The sequence below is a fragment of the Pavona decussata genome, unplaced genomic scaffold (genome assembly GCF_977016875.1).
Source record: "Pavona decussata unplaced genomic scaffold, jaPavDecu1.1 SCAFFOLD_426, whole genome shotgun sequence".
Taxonomy (NCBI): Eukaryota; Metazoa; Cnidaria; class Anthozoa; order Scleractinia; family Agariciidae; genus Pavona; species Pavona decussata.
The window spans coordinates 14,890-35,000 of record NW_028145783.1 but is presented as its reverse complement, the minus strand read 5'-3'; the positions used below and the strand labels follow the sequence as shown (position 1 = coordinate 35,000).

The window sequence follows — 20,111 nt, the reverse complement described above, 5'->3', positions numbered from 1 at the left end:
GGTACCCTGGCTATGACGTTGAACAATGTAACATCATCATTGACGTGCTTGGGGGATGGTCAAGGGATGTAGACCTGACAATGAGGAAGCTCTTTGGCAGCAGGGGTTATGACGTATTGAGAAGGATGCAGAAGTCTACCATCTCGATTTCTCTCAACATAGTGAGAACTTTCAAAGCTACCGTCAATTGACTTTCCTTTAGGGAATAGCGTAGAAGCTCCATGTTGTTTTTGTATTAGAGAACTTTTATATTTTATGAGATTTTAATATTTTATCGTTAATTTTTTTTTAACTCAGCAGTTTTCTTTTTATAGTTCCTTAAGATCGCATAGGTTACGCTGCGCGCCCTATGTGGTTCTATTTTGGCAAACATAGGTTTTTTAACTGCACATAATAATAATAATGATGATGATGATGATGATGATGATAATAATAATAATAATAATCCCTAGGGCTTCCAAAAAAACCCCAAAACAATCCGGAGACCAACATTACCCCTCTCCCCACTCCGAAAAAACAAATCTCATGCCGAAGTTCCTAGCCTTAAAAACTTCAAGAGAGGATTAAATGATATAAAACACACACAAAAAAAGTAGAAATTGAAAAACTAGTGTGGTCATAGTATTTTATTCGCAGAACTACGCGGCCGGGATACGCGGGTACTACCACGAATCCCTACCCAAAAATATTCCAGAATCGAAAATTTCAAGCCCCAAAAATCCTTCGTTCATCCCGTCACTTTAAATCCAGAGTGTCTACTAGTGGGATCCCCAATAATAGGGTATGTTTAGCTGACAATTGGCCAATATTTTTACTCTCAGCTGAGAAGTGAAAATTTTCTTAACAGATAGCTGAGAAAAGCTATGAGAACTGTTAGCTGAAATGTCTAAACTTTGCCTAAACATAGCGTAATTTTCGTGCAAAATGAACGTGCCAATGTTTGTAGTCCGGCGATTTCTCACGAGGATCGCTCGGATGCCCTCACAAGTTGAGGACGCTACCTTAGAAGTCACGAGATCGTCACAAGATGATTACGTGTGTGTAAAGATTGTAGGCACTCGAAAGTTCGTCCGAAATCGTCGGATGATAGTCGAAACTTTTCTGCTAATGAGAGAGATACCGTTGATACGATGCAAAACCGCAAAAACAAGTGAGAAGTAAACGTCAACGGAGATCTGTCATAAATAAGTGATAGCTGAGAAATGGCCAAAATAAGCCGATAACTGATAAACGGTTTAAATTAGCCTAGGAGCAAGCTCTCTTTTAGGCTTGCCGCGGTAGGATGGCGAGAGAGGATTGGGGCGGGGGCGCCCACGCCCCAATCCTCCCGCGGCTGATCTAAAAGAGAGCTTGCTCGCAGGCCAGGCTTGAGTCTGGACTGATAACTGACAATCCATCAGCCCCATGGAGAGCATACCATACCAATAATCGAGTGTAGGTAATCAACCCTCAAGATTAATGTTTTACTTATAAACTGAAATTAGCTCGATAAAACCCTAATTTTAACAAAGCAAAACATAGACGGCCCATTTGAGAACGAGAGCAGCGTGATTTCTTAGAATAGTAGTTGTGCCGCAGACTATATTTTGTCACATTTTGTGATGTATGAAGACAGTTTGACAAAGCATAAATAGAGATTTTTGACCCATATTATTTGCCCTTAAGTGTAGAGTTGTGGGCTTGGAAACACTTTGTCACTTTCGAGTGTGTAAAACACCTTGGATGGATTATTGATCGAACCGCGGGACCTTAACGTTTGTTGACTGATTTGTTCTCTTTTTGCTCTTTTCAGACATCGTGAAAAGAATCATGGCAGGTAATGTGTGTGAAAAAAAATTAAACTAAAAGTTTTCGAAAAACATTTATTGAAAATCAAACAGTCAATCTAGTGAAACCCCGATCGCTGGAGTCGTAAACAGAGACAGAAGAATAGACGTTCGATCAATCACATTTTATCGGAAATAGGTATTTTGATTGACATAAATTAAAAGGGTCTCTTTGCTTGGTATACCTATTTATACAGCTAGTCTAACAAGCTGCCAGATAGTTTGATATTTGTGAGTGTGTACAAATGCCTTTAGTAGATTCACTGAACAACGCAATGTTTTGAGTTTTGATGATTCGTTTCTTTGTTCTTGTCAGATCGAGACTGGGAAGAAGGTAATGTATATGAAAAAAGTTATACAGCTAGTTTTATAAGTTACCGAATATGTAAATATTTAAAAGTCTTTACAAATGCCCTTAGTAGGTTTACTGATCAACGCGATGCCTTGAGTAATGCTGATTCACGTTTCTTTGCTATTTTCGGATCAAAACCGTTGTAAGTAGAATAGATGATTGGAAGTGTTTGTAACTGTAATTAAATTGGATCTAAGTCTGTTTAAAGAGCGAATTAAAAAAAAAAACTCTTTACCGGCCAGAGCTTGATTGTACAGGATGCTACCACCAACGGAAAATCACTGAAGAATGGAGGAGGACAGAAAACAAATTGTGGCAAACGTTTCCACATTAATTGTCAAAAATGCGTAAGAACGAGCTTTTCGATATACCGAAAATGTTCCTCCTCTATTATGTTGTTTGTTGATTTCTTTCTTTTTTCTTTTCAGTATGGCAACGGTATCTTGAAGGTAATGTGTATTAATAAAATTAAACTAAAAACTGCCCCATCTTAATTAGAATAGGTGAAGTGTTTATTTTATCACTGAAGAAAGGAGGAGGGCAGAAAACAAATTGTGGCAAACGTTTTCACATTAATTGTCAAAAATGCGTAAGAAGGAGCTTTTAGATATACCGAAAATGTTCCTTCTCGATTATATTTTAGGCAAACACGGTGAGCCGGCTGTAGCAGACTCACACGGATTTTTGTATCACAAGAATTCGGTTTCCACATGAGGACAGGATGGCGAAACATTAGACTGCGATCAGCCTCTCTTTTGCTCGAAAATCCGTAGGGAAGAACGCAGAAAACTGAGCGAGCACGATATTCTTGGAGCGAGTGCGCGGGCGCCGGAAGGCGAGCGGACAGAGAGGCTGTTCTGCTTTCATATAGTGATTGTGAAGCTCTTTGACAGCGCCCATTTTTTAAATACGATACTCCGGTGATTTATGCTTTTAATTCACGCCCTTGCATCATCAGCGACGAGCGGGTCGAATTGAAATCTTTGAAAATTCCTGTCTTGCTTAACATGTTTCCTGCAGAAATAATTTTAGTCTCAAAATAGAGTTTGGGAAGAGTACAATACAGTGAAAAGAACTTTTTTTGTTCCGGGGGATGTTTGAACGTTGGAATCGAGTGCGTGTTTGTGACTGCATGTGACTCGATGAAAATTACTCCTACAATAATATAGCTTTGGTACCTAAATGACCCTTTACGAAATGTAAAATGCAGCAAAAATGACGTCGGTCTTTCCCTACTTACCGCTGAAATCCACTGTCGCCGCCTGTCAGTCGTCAAATCTTCGGTGAACGTCCCGGGCGTTTCGACACTTCTTGGTACACGATTAAATGAAATTTCCGGATCTCTTGAGCTTTTGTTATCAGTGCTAACTTTAAGATCGAACTCACTGTTCTTTATTTGCTCCTCGGCTATACTTCGAAGCGAAACGACAAAAATCACGGCTGGAGCAACAGCGTCGATGACACTTTTTGCCACAGAATAGGTTTGGTAAATTAGGAGTTTACTAAAACTTGTCGAAAAAACAGCGTAAACATCCTCGGCATACACGTTCCAGGATTTGATGCTATTGAATATGACTAATAAAGGTTGCTGACAAGTGTTCGCCATCACTGAGCAAAAGAATCACTCCTTCACCAGAATGTTTGACTTCACAATCGCTTTATGAAAGCAAACTAGTCTCTCTTTTCGTTCGCCTTCCGGCGCCTGCGCTCCTCGCAGCTCACGGCTCACGGCTTTGCAGCTCGCGCACGCGACTTCCGCTTGCAATTTCGTACTTGCTTAGTCTTGTGCGGATTCCGAGCAAAGGAGAAATTGCTTGCAGTGTAGCAAAACATAAACGGTATCTTTTGGCTGATGTATTTCCCTGTACGTATAGTTTAACAAACTGTCAAATGTTTTAGTGTTTAAGTCGAGTGTGTACGAATGTCCTAAGTGGAGGCGCAGTGGTTTAGTGGACAGAAGTGACGAAAGCGGAATCGGAGTCGGAATCAGAAGAATCTTCTGACCTAGTGTGAATCAATACGACAGAAGCAGAAACGGAAGCCTCGCTTTTTTAAAATGGCGGTAGGCCGTCATCTTTCCCGTTTTAAATTTCACGTAAAGGGATTGGGAATGAGCCCTGTAATGGGCTCCTCTTAAAATATTTAAATTCAACTTGATATCGAGGTCCATACGACACATACAACAGAAATGAAAAGAGCATGATTATTTAATTTTCTTTTGTTTGTGTACCCTTGGCCTCATATTGTCAAGCTGAATTTTAAATGTTTTGAAAGGAAGCTTTTGGTTGATTCTTCTACTTGCGCCTCTGATTTCGATCAACCAGTTGACAGTTGATTTCAAGTGATGGAATCGGAAGCTGCAGAATCGTGAGAGAAAAGAGATGTTATCCTTGCGATTCCGATTCCGTTGAGCCAACGATTACGAAACGAAAGGTTCTTTGTGCTTCCGATTCTGCCGCCAGTGTGAATCTGCCCTTAGGGCACACGAATCCGCTTTGGATCCTGACTCCCAGTTGAGCACAATTTAACTGCAAGTAATCAATGAACCGGGAAAAAGTTTTCTATTGTCTTAGCGTATAAAACCATCCTCCCCTCGACTCCGATGATGTCACTATTCTATCTTTTAGGTTATAATTTTGTATAATGTCGTTGCTATCACCTCCACCCTATGACGTCATCGGCGTTAATGTGTTCCACCACAAATTAAGGAGATTCTACCGAAAAAAATGCGGAAACCGTGCTGCCTACCAGAGTACTCAAGCTGCCAAATATTTTGATATTTAAGAGTGTGTAGAAATGCCCTCAATAGATTTACTGATCAAAAGGCGATGCCTGGAGATTTGTTGATATGTTCTTTTTTTGTTTTCAAATGCAGTACGGAGATTGATAAGTAATATTTATGAAAAACTAAACTAAAAGCAACTCCGTTAGTAGAATGGGTGAAGTGTTTACTTGTAGCTGAAATGAAAATAGATCCAAGGCTGTTAACAGAGAGAACAAACCCTCCAGCTTGTTTGTGATGGTGGTGTCAGTCTACACGCTTACATAACATTAAATGTCATCATAAAAGCCTACGAAAAAGCGTGTTAATACACTTAGAACGTTTCTCCTCGATTTTGTGTTAGTGAGCTGGCTGTAGTAGACATACACAGACTGTCTTTTGTATCACAAGAATTCGGCTTTCACAAAAGGACAGAACGACAAAATATAAACGGGATTGTTTGTTTGGTATATTTGCCTGTACGTGCAGTCTTACAAACTGCCAAATATTTTAATATTTATGTGGAGTGTGTACAAATGTTTAAAGTGGTGGCGCGGTGGTGTAGTGGTGGCTTGTGTAGTGTGTGTAGAAATGCCCTCAGTAGGTTAACTGGTCAAAACGCGATGCCTTGTGTTTTGTTGATTTCTTTCTTTGTTCTTTTCAGAAAGGGAACGGCAACTTGAAGGTAATGTGTATTAATAAAATTAAACTAAAAACTGCTCCATTTTAAGTAGAATAGGTGAAGTGTTTATTTGTAGGTAAAATCAAATTAGATCCAAGGCTGTTTAGACAGGGAAAAAACCCATTTCAGGCCACAGCATGATTGTGATGGTGCTATCGACAAATGCAAAAACTTTGAAGTAATGAGTACAGCAACACAACTGACGCTCGTCTTACTTCACGCTGAGCTAGTAGAGAATTTTTTTTTTTTTTTTGGTTTTTTGGTTTTAGAGGTGTGGAGGCGGGCGCTAATCAAGTTTTTGGGCTTCTCGGGTGGGCGCTTATTCGAAGGTGGGAGGTTAATCGAATAAATGTGGTACATGAAGTTACGCCTACAGTCGTTACATACTACCTAGTTAAGACTAACGGAAGTAACGACGATTACAGTACAGTGAATGTTATGTTCGTTTGTTCTTTTCAGATGAAAAGCGGCAAATAGAAGGTAAGTGTATGAAAAAAGTTATACTGCTAGTCTTACAAGTTGCCGAATATGTTGATATCAAAACTGCTCCATTTTAAGTAGAATAGGTGAAGTGTTTATTTGTAGCTAAAATCAAATTAGATCCAAGGCTGTTTAGAGAGTGAAAAAACCCATTTCAGGCCACAGCGTGATTGTGATGGTGCTATCGACAAACGCAAAAACTTTGAAGTAAGGAGTACAGCAACACAACTAACGCTCGTCTTACTTCACGCTGGGGTAGTAAAGAAATGTTTTTGTTTTTGTTTTTGTTTTTGTTTTTAGAGGGGTGAAGGTGGGTGCTAATCAAGTTTTTGGGCTTCTTGGGTGGGTGCTTATTCGAAGGTGGGAGGTTAATCGAATAAATTGGTGCACGAAGTTACGCCTACAGTCGTTACATACTACGTAGTTAAGACTAACGGAAGTACCGACGATTACAATACAGTGAATGTTATGTTCTTTTGTTATTTTCAGAGCGAAAGTATGAAAAAAGTTATATATACTGCTTGTTTCACAAGTTGCCGAATATATTGATATTAAAAAAGTCTGTACAAATGCCCTCGGAAGGTTTATTGATCAACGCGATTCCTCGAGTAATGCTGATTCAAGTTTCTTTGTTATTTTCGGATCAAAACCGGGAAATAAAAGGTTATAAGAGAATGATGTATTATTCAGCAATGACAAAGGTTAAGTCGGGAAAAAGAAATCCGAGTGCTGTTATCAAGAGTCGAGCCTAAGACGTTCCAGAATGCTAGGATTCAGAATCGCTGAATGAAGGCAACGCAGTCTCTTTTTTCGCTCGACTTGCGGCTTCCACGCTACTCGCGGATCATAGCTTCGCGAGCTCACGCTCGCGACTCGCGCGAACTTATTCGCACTTGCTCAGTTTTTTTTCTTTCTTCCCCGCGGATTTTCGAGGAAAAGAGATATTGCTCGCAATGCAGCAAAACATAAAAGGTACCCTTTGCCTGGTAAATTTGCCTGTACGAATAGTTTTACAAACTGTCAAATAGTTTGGTGTTTAGGTCGAGTGTGTACAAACGTCCTAAGTGGAGGCGCAGTAGTTTAGTGGACAAAAGTGACGAAAGCAGAATGGGAATCGGAGTCGGAATCAGAAGAATTTTCTGACCTAGTGTGAAACAATACGACAGAAGCAGAAACGAAAGCCTCGCTTTTTTAACATGGCGGTAGGCCGTCATGTTTTTCGTTCTAAATTTTACGTAAGGGAATTGAAAATGAGCACTGTAATCGCTCCTCTTAAAATATTAAGATTCAACTTGATATCGAGGTCCAGACGACACATACAACAGAAATGAAAAAACATGATTATCTAATTTCTTTTGTTTGTGTACCTTTGGCCTCATATTGTTAAGCTGAATTTTAAATGTATCGAAAGGAACTTTTTGGTTGATTGTTCTACTTGCGCCTCTGATTTCGATCAACCAGTTGACAGTTGATTTCAAGTGATGGAATCGGAAGCTGCAGAATCTTGAGAGAAAAGAGACGTTATCCTTGCGATTCCGATTCCGTTGAGCCAACGATTGCGGAACGAAAGGTTCTTTGTGCTTCCAATTCTGCCGCCAGTGTGAATCTGCCCTTAGGGCACACGAATCCGCTTTGGATCCTGACTCCCAGTCGAGCACAATTTAGCTGCAAGTAATCAATGAACCGGGAAAAAGTTTTCTATTGTCTTAGCGTATAACATCATCCACCCCTCGACTCCAATGATGTCACTATTCTATCTTTTAGGTTATAATTTCGTATGGTGTCGTTGCTATTACCTCCACCCTATGACGTCATCGGCGTTAATGTGTTCCACCACAAATTAAGGCGATTTTACCGAAAAAAATCCGGAAACCGTGCTGCCTGCCAGAGTACTCAAGCTGCCAAATATTTTGATATTTAAGAGTGTGTACAAATATCCTCAATAGATTTACTGATCAAAAGGCGATGCCTGGAGATTTGTTGATATGTTCTTTTTTTGTTTTCAAATGCAGTACGGAGATTGATAAGTAATATTTATGAAAAACTAAACTAAAAGCAACTCCGTTAGTAGAATGGGTGAAGTGTTTATTTGTAGCTGAAATGAAAATAGATCTAAGGCTGTTAAGAGAGAGAACAAACCCTCTAGCTTGTTTGTGATGGTGGTGTCAGTCTACACGCTTACATAACATTAAATGTCATCATAAAAGCCTACGAAGAAGCGTGTTAATACACTTAGAATGTTTCTCCTCGATTTTGTGTTAGTGAGCTGGCTGTAGTAGACATACACAGACTGTCTTTTGTATCACAAGAATTCGGCTTTCACAAAAGGACAGAACGACAAAATATAAACGGGATTGTTTGTTTGGTATATTTGCCTGTACGTGCAGTCTTACAAACTGCCAAATATTTTAATATTTATGTGGAGTGTGTACAAATGTTTTAAGTGGTGGCGCGGTGGTGTAGTAGTGGCTTGTGTAGTGTGTGTAGAAATGCCCTCAGTAGGTTAACTGATCAAAACGCGATGCCTTGTGTTTTGTTGATTTCTTTCTTTCTTCTTTTGAGAAGAGCAACGGCGATGGGAAGGTAATGTGTATTAATAAAATTAAACTAAAAACTGCTCCATTTTAAGTAGAATAGGTGAAGTGTTTATTTGTAGCTAAAATCAAATTAGATCCAAGGCTGTTTAGAGAGTGAAAAAACCCATTTCAGGCCACAGCGTGATTGTGATGGTGCTATGGACAAACGCAAAAACTTTGAAGTAATGAGTACAGCAACACAACTGACGCTCGTCTTACTTCACGCTGGGCTAGTACAGAAATGTGTTTTTTTGTTTTTAGAGGGATGGAGGTGGGCGCTATTTAAGTTTTTGGGCTTCTCGGGTGGGCGCTTATTCGAAGGTGGGAGGTTAATGGAATAAGTATGGTATATGAAGTTACGCCTACAGTCGTTACAGACTACGTAGTTAAGACTAACGGAGGTACCGAAGATTACAATACAGTGAATGTTATGTTCTTTTGTACTTTTCAGATCAAATGCGGGAAATAGAAGGTAATGTGTATGAAAAAAGTTATGCTGCTTGTCTTAGAAGTTGTCGAATATGTTGATATTAAAGAGTCTGTACAAATGCCCTCGGAAGGTTTACTGATCATCGCAATGCCTTGAGTAATGCTGATTCAAGTTTCTTTGTTATTTTCGGATCAAAACCGGGAAATAAAAGGTTATAAGAGAATGATGTATTATTCAGTAATGACACAGGTAAAGTCGGGAAAAAGAAATTCGAGTGCTCTTATCAGGAGTCGAACCTAAGACGTTCCAGAATGCTGGGATTCAGAATGGCTGAATGAAGGCAACGCAGTCTCTCTTTTCGCTCGACTTGCGGCTTTCACGCTACTCGCGGCTTATAGCCTCGCGAGCTCACGCTCGCGCCTCGCGCGAACTTATTCGCACTTGCTCAGTTTTTTTTCTTTCTTCCCCGCGGATTTTCGAGCAAAAGAGAGATTGCTCGCAATGCAGCAAAACATAAACGGTACCCTTTACCTGGTAAATTTGCCTGTACGAATAGTTTTACAAACTGCCAAATAGTTTGGTGTTTAGGTCGAGTGTGTACAAACGTCCTAAGTGGAGGCGCAGTAGTTTAAAGAAGCTTCAGAACCGTGGCACTCGCATTTTAAACTTTTCTAGCTATGATGCTGACGCTAATCGTTTAATTATACAACTCGATTGGAAAGATTTGAGCACTCAATTTCAAATACAGAAAGCCATAATGGTATACAAGTCTTTAAGGTGGCCGAATACAGTTTTTTAGTGTACAGGTGTTAGAAGATGTTATTTGGAAACTATGTATTTCTGGACGCCTAAAATTGGTATGGTGTAAGACTAACTAAGAAAGAATGTATTTTCGTACGACTTGTTGAGCTAAGTACCGTTTCCATGGCAACGCAACGAGCTATTAAACGTCCATAAATAGTACGTTTCCTTTATTTTTAGAAAATGTACCCATTAGATTTTTTCCATTTTTTGTATCCAGAAAAAAAGAAAAACTCACAAAACACTGACACAGTTGCACTATCTTCATGTAATTTTAACAGAGAGCTCTCCTGTAAATTTTTATTTTGCATTTTAATGTTTTGTGAAGATACCCTCTGTTAGATTTAGGTTTCTCTTTGTAGGCGAGTTACGCTTTTAGAGAACTATTTTCATGCCAAATTTCACGAAATTCTAATGACCGGTTCCTTAGAAAACAGTTCATTTCCACGAAAACAACCAGTCGCAATTTTTTGCTCAAATGCGCAATTGGGTTTCATGGCAAAGATGAAAAGCATGCAAAAGGTCTTGGTGAATGACTTTTTTGCTCGGAAAGAAGAGAAAAAGAGTCCAGAAACGAGAAACTTAGTTATTTTAGGATCAAAACTTAACTTTATTATCCATTTCATGTGAAATTGAGGGATCACTTCATCGACCGCCGTATTTGCGTACCACAACCCTAGCGCGCGCAGTAACTCACTAACAGAATCTGTAAAGCGCGCGCAAACTGTGTTCGGCCACCTTAAATGGTCTTGTTCCTGAATATTTATCATCTAAATTTGTTAAACGAAATGAAACGCGTTACTCCCTGAGGGACTCTGTTAACAAACTAAGTGTCCCGTTTCCGCGAACTAATTTCATGAAAAACAGCTTTACTTATAGCGGAGCAGTTCTCTGGAACAGCCTGCCCTGTCATGTGAGAGAAGCTAAATGTCTTAGTCAATTCAAAAGATTAGTTCATGATCATTTTTAATGTTAGAGTACAAGTATACACGGCATTTATGAAAAACAGGTTTTAGTTAGATTAGTTGAAGTTAGGTATTGAATTTTGTTTAGGATAGTTAGGTTATTTCTAATTTTTATACTCCTGATGGATTTTACCGTGTTTAAATAGACATTTATTGATAATTGATTGATTATTGATAGTAGAAAGAAGTGACGAAAGCGAGAAGTCGGAGTCGGAATCAGAAGAATTTTCTGACCTAGTGTGAATCAATACGACAGAAGCAGAAACGAAAACCTCGCTTTTTGAAAATGGCGGTAGGCCGTCATGTTTTTCGTTCTAAATTTTACGTAAAGGGAATTGAAAATGAGCATTGTAATGGCTCCTCTTTAAATATTAAAATTCAACTTGATATCGAGGTCCAGACGACACATACAACAGAAATGAATAAACATGATTATTTAATTTTCTTTGTTGGTGAACCCTTGGCCTCATATTGTCAAGCTGAATTTTAAATGTACCGAAAGGAGGCTTTTGGTTGATTGTTCTACTTGCGCCTCTGATTTCGATTAACCAGTTGACAGTTGATTTCAAGCGATGGAATCGAAAGCTGCAGAATCGCGAAAGAAAAGAAACGTTATCCTTGCGATTCCGATTCCGTCGAGCCAACGATTGCGGAACGCAAGGTTCTTTGTGCTTCCAATTCTGTCGCCAGTGTGAACCTGCCCTTAGGGCACACGAATCCGCTTTGGATCCTGACTCCCAGTTAAGCACAATTTAGCTGCAAGTAATCAATGAACCGGGAAAAAGTTTTCTATTGTCTTAGCGTATAACATCATCCACCCCTCGACTCCAATGATGTCACTATTCTATCTTTTAGGTTATAATTTCGTATGGTGTCGTTGCTATTACCTCCACCCTATGACGTCATCGGCGTTAATGTGTTCCACCACAAATTAAGGCGATTCTACCGAAAAAAATCCCGAAACCGTGCTGCCTACCAGAGTACTCAAGCTGCCAAATATTTTGATATTTAAGAGTGTGTACAAATATCCTCAATAGATTTACTGATCAAAAGGCGATACCTGGAGATTTGTTGATATGTTCTTTTTTTGTTTTCAAATGCAGTACGGAGATTGATAGGTAATATTTATGAAAAACTAAACTAAAAGCAACTCCGTTAGTATAATGGGTGAAGTGTTTATTTGTAGCTGAAATGTAAATAGATCCAAGGCTGTTAAGAGAGAGAACAAACCCTCCAGCTTGTTTGTGATGGTGGTGTCAGTCTACACGCTTACATAACATTAAATGTCATCATAAATGCTTACGAAAAAGCTGTTAATACACTTAGAATGTTTCTCCTCGATTTTGTGTTAATGAGCTGGCCGTAGCAGACACACACTGTCCTTTGTATCACAAGAATTCGGCTTTTACATGAGGACAGGACGACAAAATATAATCGGGATTGTTTGTTTGGTATATTTGCCTGTACGTGTAGTCTTACAAACTGCTAAATATTTTAATATTTAAGTGGAGTGTGTACAAATGTTTTAAGTGGTGGCGCGGTGGTGTAGTAGTGGCTTGTGTAGTGTGTGTAGAAATGCCCTCAGTAGGTTAACTGATCGAAACGCGATGCCTTGTGTTTTGTTGATTTCTTTCTTTCTTCTTTTCAGAAGTGCTGCGGGATTGGAAAGGTAATGTGTATTAATAAAATTAAACTAAAAACTGCTCCATTTTAAGTAGAATAGGTGAAGTGTTTATTACTCAGGTCGTAAGGCGGACCGAGTTAAGGTTTCGGTAGCATTGTCAAATTCTTTTTTCTTTTTGGGGTCGCGATGGGCCGAGAGGTAAGACGTCGGGCCACGAGTTATTGTTCTCGGTCTCGTTTTTTGTACTTGGCTGGTACGAGTTACGTTTTCTGTCGTGTTATCAAATTCTTTAAATTCTCGGTAGCGTTCTTTGTTTTTGGGCCGTGAGAAGTGTTTACAATATGCAAGCCAGAAGTGCAAAGCATGAACAAAACATACGAGGCATGCGAGGCATGAACAACCCCAACATAAACTGCTAACCGTTAAGCTAACCGGGGAGCTATTTAAGCTAAGCTAGTGCTATTTAGGCTAACTGGAGTGCTCTTTAGGCTAACTGGAGTGTTTTTAGGCTAACCTGAGTGCCTCAAGGTTAGTTTTGTTTAACCGAAAAATTGGCAACTAAATCAGTCTATGACCTCGCGGGCCAAGACAGATAGATAGATAGACTGAGATAGATAAAGATGTCTCACGTTTACTATAGAGAAACAACCAATGTAGAAACGGTTTCTGTCTTCAAGTGAAAGGTGAACAACAAATGCTTTCCCCTGAATTTCATTTAAAAATATAAACAGCGAAACATTGAAAAACGTACAAAGATTTAAACGTACGCGTGATGCGTAACGTTACTCTAGATCCCGGGGGAGGGGGGGGGGGGTACTCAACAGATGCTTGGGTAGGGAGGTGCGGCCCGGGCGTTCAAACGCTGACCCTGTTTAAAAGACACAATTCTCCGATTTCCCTATCCTGTTTAAGACAGAATTCAAAATTTCTAGGCCCTTTTTAAGACATTTAACCCAAAATCACACCCTGTTTAAGACTAGAATGAAATAAGAATACACTAGTTTCTTACTGTATTTTAATGCATGGCAATCACAATCTGTTTAAGCCATTAGGTCATGTAGGGAAAGAGATGAAATAGATACCCCGTTTTACAGAATGCCAAACATTTAAGTGTTTAAGTCGAGTGCGTACAAACGTCGTAACTGGAGGGGCTGTGGTTTAGTAGACAGAAGCGACGAAAGCGGAATGGGAATCGGAGTCGGAATCTTTTGACCTAGTGTGAATCAATACGACAGAAGCAGAAACGGAAGCCTCGCTTTTTTAAAATGGCGCTAGGCCGTCATGTTTTCCGTTCTAAATTTTACGTAAAGGGAAGGAGAATGAGCATTGTAATAGGCTCCTCTTAAAACATTAAAATTCAACTTGTTGATTTCAAGCGATGAAATTGGAAGCTGCAGAAAAGAAAGGTTATCCTTGCGATTCCGATTCCGTCGAGCCAACGATCGCAGAAGGAAAGTTTCCATGCGCTTCGGATTCCACTGCCAGTGTGAACTAGCCCTAAGCGCTCACGAATCCTGACTCCTGGTTTAGCACAATTAAAGTGAAGTAATCAATGAATCGGTAAAAAAGTTTTCTATTGTCGAAGCGAATAACACCATTCACTCCTCGACTCCGATGATGTCAATATTCTATCTTTTAGATTATGATTTCGTATGATGTCGTTTCCAAAAACATTACCTCCACCCCATGACGTCATCGGCGTTAATGTAGTCCACCCCAAATTAATGAAATTCCACCGAAAAATCAGGAAACCGCGGTGCCCACCATAGTACCCAAGCTGCCAAGTATTTTAATATTTAAGAGTGCGCAGAAATGCTTTCAGTAGATTTCGCATTCATACTTGCGATAAAACAAATCGGCCGAGTCTGTCGAGCCAACGATTGTGGAACCAAAGGTTCTTTGCGCTTCTCATTTCGCCGTCAGTGTGAACCAGCCTAAGCGCTTACGAAGCCGTTTTCGATCCTGACTTCTAATTGAGCACAATTAAAGTGGAAGGAATCAATGAGCTGGGAAAAAAGGTTTTATTGTGTAAGCGAATAACACCATCCACTCCTCGACTGCAATGATATTACTATTCTATCTTTAACATTACGATTTCGTATGATATCGTTTTCAATAGCATTATTTTCACCCTTTAACGTCATCGGCGTTGATATATTCCGCCCCAAATTAATGAGATTCCACCAACAAATTCCGGAAACCGTGGTGCGTATCAGAGTACTCAAGCTGCCAAATATGTTGATATTTAAGAGTGAGTACAAATTCCATCAGTAGATTTACTAATCAAAAGGCGATGCCTTGAGTTTCGTTGATTGTCTTTGTTTTTGTTTTGTTTTCAGATCCTCTACGGATATTCAAAGGTAATACATTTATGAAAAAATGTTAAACTTGAAGCTGCTCTTTTTTAAGTAGAATGGGTGAAGAGTTTATTTGTAGCTGAAATGAAATTAGATCCGAGGCTGTTTAGAGAGCGAAAAAACCCTTTACCGGCCACAGCTTGATTGTGATGGTGCTGTCAGTCTACATACTTACATAACATTAAATGCCATCAAATGCCAAAGAAGGAGCGTGTTAATGCACTCAAAATGTTCCTCCCCGATTTTGTGTTGGTGAGCCGAAATATTCTGGTATTTAAGTCGAGTGCGTTCAAATGTATTAATTGGTGGCGAGGTGCTGTAGGGGTTAATACGGCGGGCTTTCGATTTCTCAGGCGGGAGATCGGAGGGTCAGTGGGTCCATTTGTTCTCGGAAATTTTGATAGTTATGATTACTTGTTTTTGGCACTTTGTGTCGTTGATTGAATTCAGTCGGCAATCTTACTCTTAATAAAACAAGCGGACACCTGCTACACAGTCGTCCGATTTTTTATGAGCATACAAACATTTTGATACTATAAATACAAAATACATATCGTATTTATTCGGTATTAATTTTGAGCCCATGAGGGTGGGCGCTTATTCGCGGGAGGTTGCTTATTCAGGTTCCCCAAGATTTTTAGAGAAACAACCAATGTAGAAACTGTTTCTGTCTTCAAGTGAAAGGTGAACAACAAATGCTTTCCCCTGAATTTCATTTAAAAATATAAACAGCGAAACATTGAAAAACGTACAAAGATTTAAACGTACGCGTGATGCGTAACGTTACTCTAGATCCCGGGGGAGAGGGGGGGGGGGTACTCAACAGATGCTTGGGTAGGGAGGTGCGGCCCGGGCGTTCAAACGCTGACCCTGTTTAAAAGACACAATTCTCCGATTTCCCTATCCTGTTTAAGACAGAATTCAAAATTTCTAGGCCCTTTTTAAGACATTTAACCCAAAATCACACCCTGTTTAAGACTAGAATGAAATAAGAATACACTAGTTTCTTACTGTATTTTAATGCATGGCAATCACAATCTGTTTAAGCCATTAGGTCATGTAGGGAAAGTGATGAAATAGATACCCCGTTTTACAAACTGCCAAACATTTAAGTGTTTAAGTCGAGTGCGTACAAACGTCGTAACTGGAGGGGCAGTGGTTTAGTAGACAGAAGCGACGAAAGCGGAATGGGAATCGGAGTCGGAATCTTTTGACCTAGTGTGAATCAATACGACAGAAGCAGAAACGGAAGCCTCGCTTTTTAAAAATGGCGCTAGGCCGTCATGTTTTCCGTTCTAAATTTTACGTAAAGGGAAGGAGAATGAGCATTGTAATAGGCTCCTCTTAAAACATTAAAATTCAACTTGTTGATTTCAAGCGATGAAGTTGGAAGCTGCAGAAAAGAAAGGTTATCCTTGCGATTCCGATTCCGTCGAGCCAACGATCGCAGAAGGAAAGTTTCCATGCGCTTCGGATTCCACTGCCAGTGTGAACTAGCCCTAAGCGCTCACGAATCCTGACTCCTGGTTTAGCACAATTAAAGTGAAGTAATCAATGAATCGGGAAAAAAGTTTTCTTTTGTCGAAGCGAATAACACCATCCACTCCTCGACTCCGATGATGTCAATATTCTATCTTTTAGATTATGATTTCGTATGATGTCGTTTCCAAAAACATTACCTCCACCCCATGACGTCATCGGCGTTAATGTAGTCCACCCCAAATTAATGAAATTCCACCGAAAAATCAGGAAACCGCGGTGCCCACCATAGTACCCAAGCTGCCAAGTATTTTAATATTTAAGAGTGCGCAGAAATGCTTTCAGTAGATTTCGCATTCATACTTGCGATAAAACAAATCGGCCGAGTCTGTCGAGCCAACGATTGTGGAACCAAAGGTTCTTTGCGCTTCTCATTTCGCCGCCAGTGTGAACCAGCCTAAGCGCTTACGAAGCCGTTTTCGATCCTGACTTCTAATTGAGCACAATTAAAGTGGAAGGAATCAATGAGCTGGGAAAAAAGGTTTTATTGTGTAAGCGAATAACACCATCCACTCCTCGACTGCAATGATATTACTATTCTATCTTTAACATTACGATTTCGTATGATATCGTTTTCAATAGCATTATTTTCACCCTTTAACGTCATCGGCGTTGATATATTCCGCCCCAAATTAATGAGATTCCACCAACAAATTCCGGAAACCGTGGTGCGTATCAGAGTACTCAAGCTGCCAAATATGTTGATATTTAAGAGTGAGTACAAATTCCATCAGTAGATTTACTAATCAAAAGGCGATGCCTTGAGTTTCGTTGATTGTCTTTGTTTTTGTTTTGTTTTCAGATCCTCTACGGATATTCAAAGGTAATACATTTATGAAAAAATGTTAAACTTGAAGCTGCTCTTTTTTAAGTAGAATGGGTGAAGAGTTTATTTGTAGCTGAAATGAAATTAGATCCGAGGCTGTTTAGAGAGCGAAAAAACCCTTTACCGGCCACAGCTTGATTGTGATGGTGCTGTCAGTCTACATACTTACATAACATTAAATGCCATCAAATGCCAAAGAAGGAGCGTGTTAATGCACTCAAAATGTTCCTCCCCGATTTTGTGTTGGTGAGCCGAAATATTCTGGTATTTAAGTCGAGTGCGTTCAAATGTATTAATTGGTGGCGAGGTGCTGTAGGGGTTAATACGGCGGGCTTTCGATTTCTCAGGCGGGAGATCGGAGGGTCAGTGGGTCCATTTGTTCTCGGAAATTTTGATAGTTATGATTACTTGTTTTTGGCACTTTGTGTCGTTGATTGAATTCAGTCGGCAATCTTACTCTTAATAAAACAAGCGGACACCTGCTACACAGTCGTCCGATTTTTTATGAGCATACAAACATTTTGATACTATAAATACAAAATACATATCGTATTTATTCGGTATTAATTTTGAGCCCATGAGGGTGGGCGCTTATTCGCGGGAGGTTGCTTATTCAGGTTCCCCAAGATTTTTAGAGAAACAACCAATGTAGAAACTGTTTCTGTCTTCAAGTGAAAGGTGAACAACAGATGCTTTCCCCTGAATTTCATTTAAAAATATAAACAGCGAAACATTGAAAAGCGTACAAAGATTTAAACGTACGCGTGATGCGTAACGTTACTCTAGATCCCGGGGGAGGGGGGGGGGGGGTACTCAACAGATGCTTGGGTAGGGAGGTGCGGCCCGGGCGTTCAAACGCTGACCCTGTTTAAAAGACACAATTCTCCGATTTCCCTATCCTGTTTAAGACAGAATTCAAAATTTCAAGGCCCTTTTTAAGACATTTAACCCAAAATCACACCCTGTTTAAGACTAGAATGAAATAAGAATACACTAGTTTCTTACTGTATTTTAATGCATGGCAATCACAATCTGTTTAAGCCATTAGGTCATGTAGGGAAAGTGATGAAATAGATACCCCGTTTTACAAACTGCCAAACATTTAAGTGTTTAAGTCGAGTGCGTACAAACGTCGTAACTGGAGGGGCAGTGGTTTAGTAGACAGAAGCGACGAAAGCGGAATGGGAATCGGAGTCGGAATCTTTTGACCTAGTGTGAATCAATACGACAGAAGCAGAAACTGAAGCCTCGCTTTTTTAAAATGGCGCTAGGCCGTCATGTTTTCCGTTCTAAATTTTACGTAAAGGGAAGGAGAATGAGCATTGTAATAGGCTCCTCTTAAAACATTAAAATTCAACTTGTTGATTTCAAGCGATGAAATTGGAAGCTGCAGAAAAGAAAGGTTATCCTTGCGATTCCGATTCCGTCGAGCCAACGATCGCAGAAGGAAAGTTTCCATGCGCTTCGGATTCCACTGCCAGTGTGAACTAGCCCTAAGCGCTCACGAATCCTGACTCCTGGTTTAGCACAATTAAAGTGAAGTAATCAATGAATCGGGAAAAAAGTTTTCTATTGTCGAAGCGAATAACACCATTCACTCCTCGACTCCGATGATGTCAATATTCTATCTTTTAGATTATGATTTCGTATGATGTCGTTTCCAAAAACATTACCTCCACCCCATGACGTCATCGGCGTTAATGTAGTCCACCCCAAATTAATGAAATTCCACCGAAAAATCAGGAAACCGCGGTGCCCACCATAGTACCCAAGCTGCCAAGTATTTTAATATTTAAGAGTGCGCAGAAATGCTTTCAGTAGATTTCGCATTCATACTTGCGATAAAACAAATCGGCCGAGTCTGTCGAGCCAACGATTGTGGAACCAAAGGTTCTTTGCGCTTCTCATTTCGCCGCCAGTGTGAACCAGCCTAAGCGCTTACGAAGCCGTTTTCGATCCTGACTTCTAATTGAGCACAATTAAAGTGGAAGGAATCAATGAGCTGGGAAAAAAGGTTTTATTGTGTAAGCGAATAACACCATCCACTCCTCGACTGCAATGATATTACTATTCTATCTTTAACATTACGATTTCGTATGATATCGTTTTCAATAGCATTATTTTCACCCTTTAACGTCATCGGCGTTGATATATTCCGCCCCAAATTAATGAGATTCCACCAACAAATTCCGGAAACCGTGGTGCGTATCAGAGTACTCAAGCTGCCAAATATGTTGATATTTAAGAGTGAGTACAAATTCCATCAGTAGATTTACTAATCAAAAGGCGATGCCTTGAGTTTCGTTGATTGTCTTTGTTTTTGTTTTGTTTTCAGATCCTCTACGGATATTCAAAGGTAATACATTTATGAAAAAATGTTAAACTTGAAGCTGCTCTTTTTTAAGTAGAATGGGTGAAGAGTTTATTTGTAGCTGAAATGAAATTAGATCCGAGGCTGTTTAGAGAGCGAAAAAACCCTTTACCGGCCACAGCTTGATTGTGATGGTGCTGTCAGTCTACATACTTACATAACATTAAATGCCATCAAATGCCAAAGAAGGAGCGTGTTAATGCACTCAAAATGTTCCTCCCCGATTTTGTGTTGGTGAGCCGAAATATTCTGGTATTTAAGTCGAGTGCGCTCAAATGTATTAATTGGTGGCGAGGTGCTGTAGGGGTTAATACGGCGGGCTTTCGATTTCTCAGGCGGGAGATCGGAGGGTCAGTGGGTCCATTTGTTCTCGGAAATTTTGATAGTTATGATTACTTGTTTTTGGCACTTTGTGTCGTTGATTGAATTCAGTCGGCAATCTTACTCTTAATAAAACAAGCGGACACCTGCTACACAGTCGTCCGATTTTTTATGAGCATACAAACATTTTGATACTATAA

General features: G+C 39.8%; 1 long non-coding RNA gene and 1 pseudogene across 4 annotated transcripts in view; both read left to right on the top strand.

Annotated features, from left to right (window-relative positions):
- Positions 1 to 384, top strand: part of LOC146450746 (uncharacterized) — a 1,286-nt pseudogene extending 902 nt beyond the window's left edge.
- Positions 1 to 20,111, top strand: part of LOC146450744 (uncharacterized) — a 40,862-nt gene that overhangs the window by 5,903 nt on the left and 14,848 nt on the right. For 2 of the 4 annotated variants that reach the window (XR_014860222.1, XR_014860223.1), the window contains exons 2-11: positions 1,793 to 1,816; positions 2,143 to 2,160; positions 2,607 to 2,627; positions 5,604 to 5,624; positions 6,081 to 6,101; positions 9,129 to 9,149; positions 12,522 to 12,542; positions 14,837 to 14,857; positions 17,196 to 17,216; positions 19,555 to 19,575. This is a non-coding gene — a long non-coding RNA (uncharacterized LOC146450744). The remainder of the gene's footprint in view (positions 1 to 1,792; positions 1,817 to 2,142; positions 2,161 to 2,606; positions 2,628 to 5,603; positions 5,625 to 6,080; positions 6,102 to 9,128; positions 9,150 to 12,521; positions 12,543 to 14,836; positions 14,858 to 17,195; positions 17,217 to 19,554; positions 19,576 to 20,111) is intronic. The other 2 variants (XR_014860225.1, XR_014860224.1) reach the window with 2 other exon arrangements.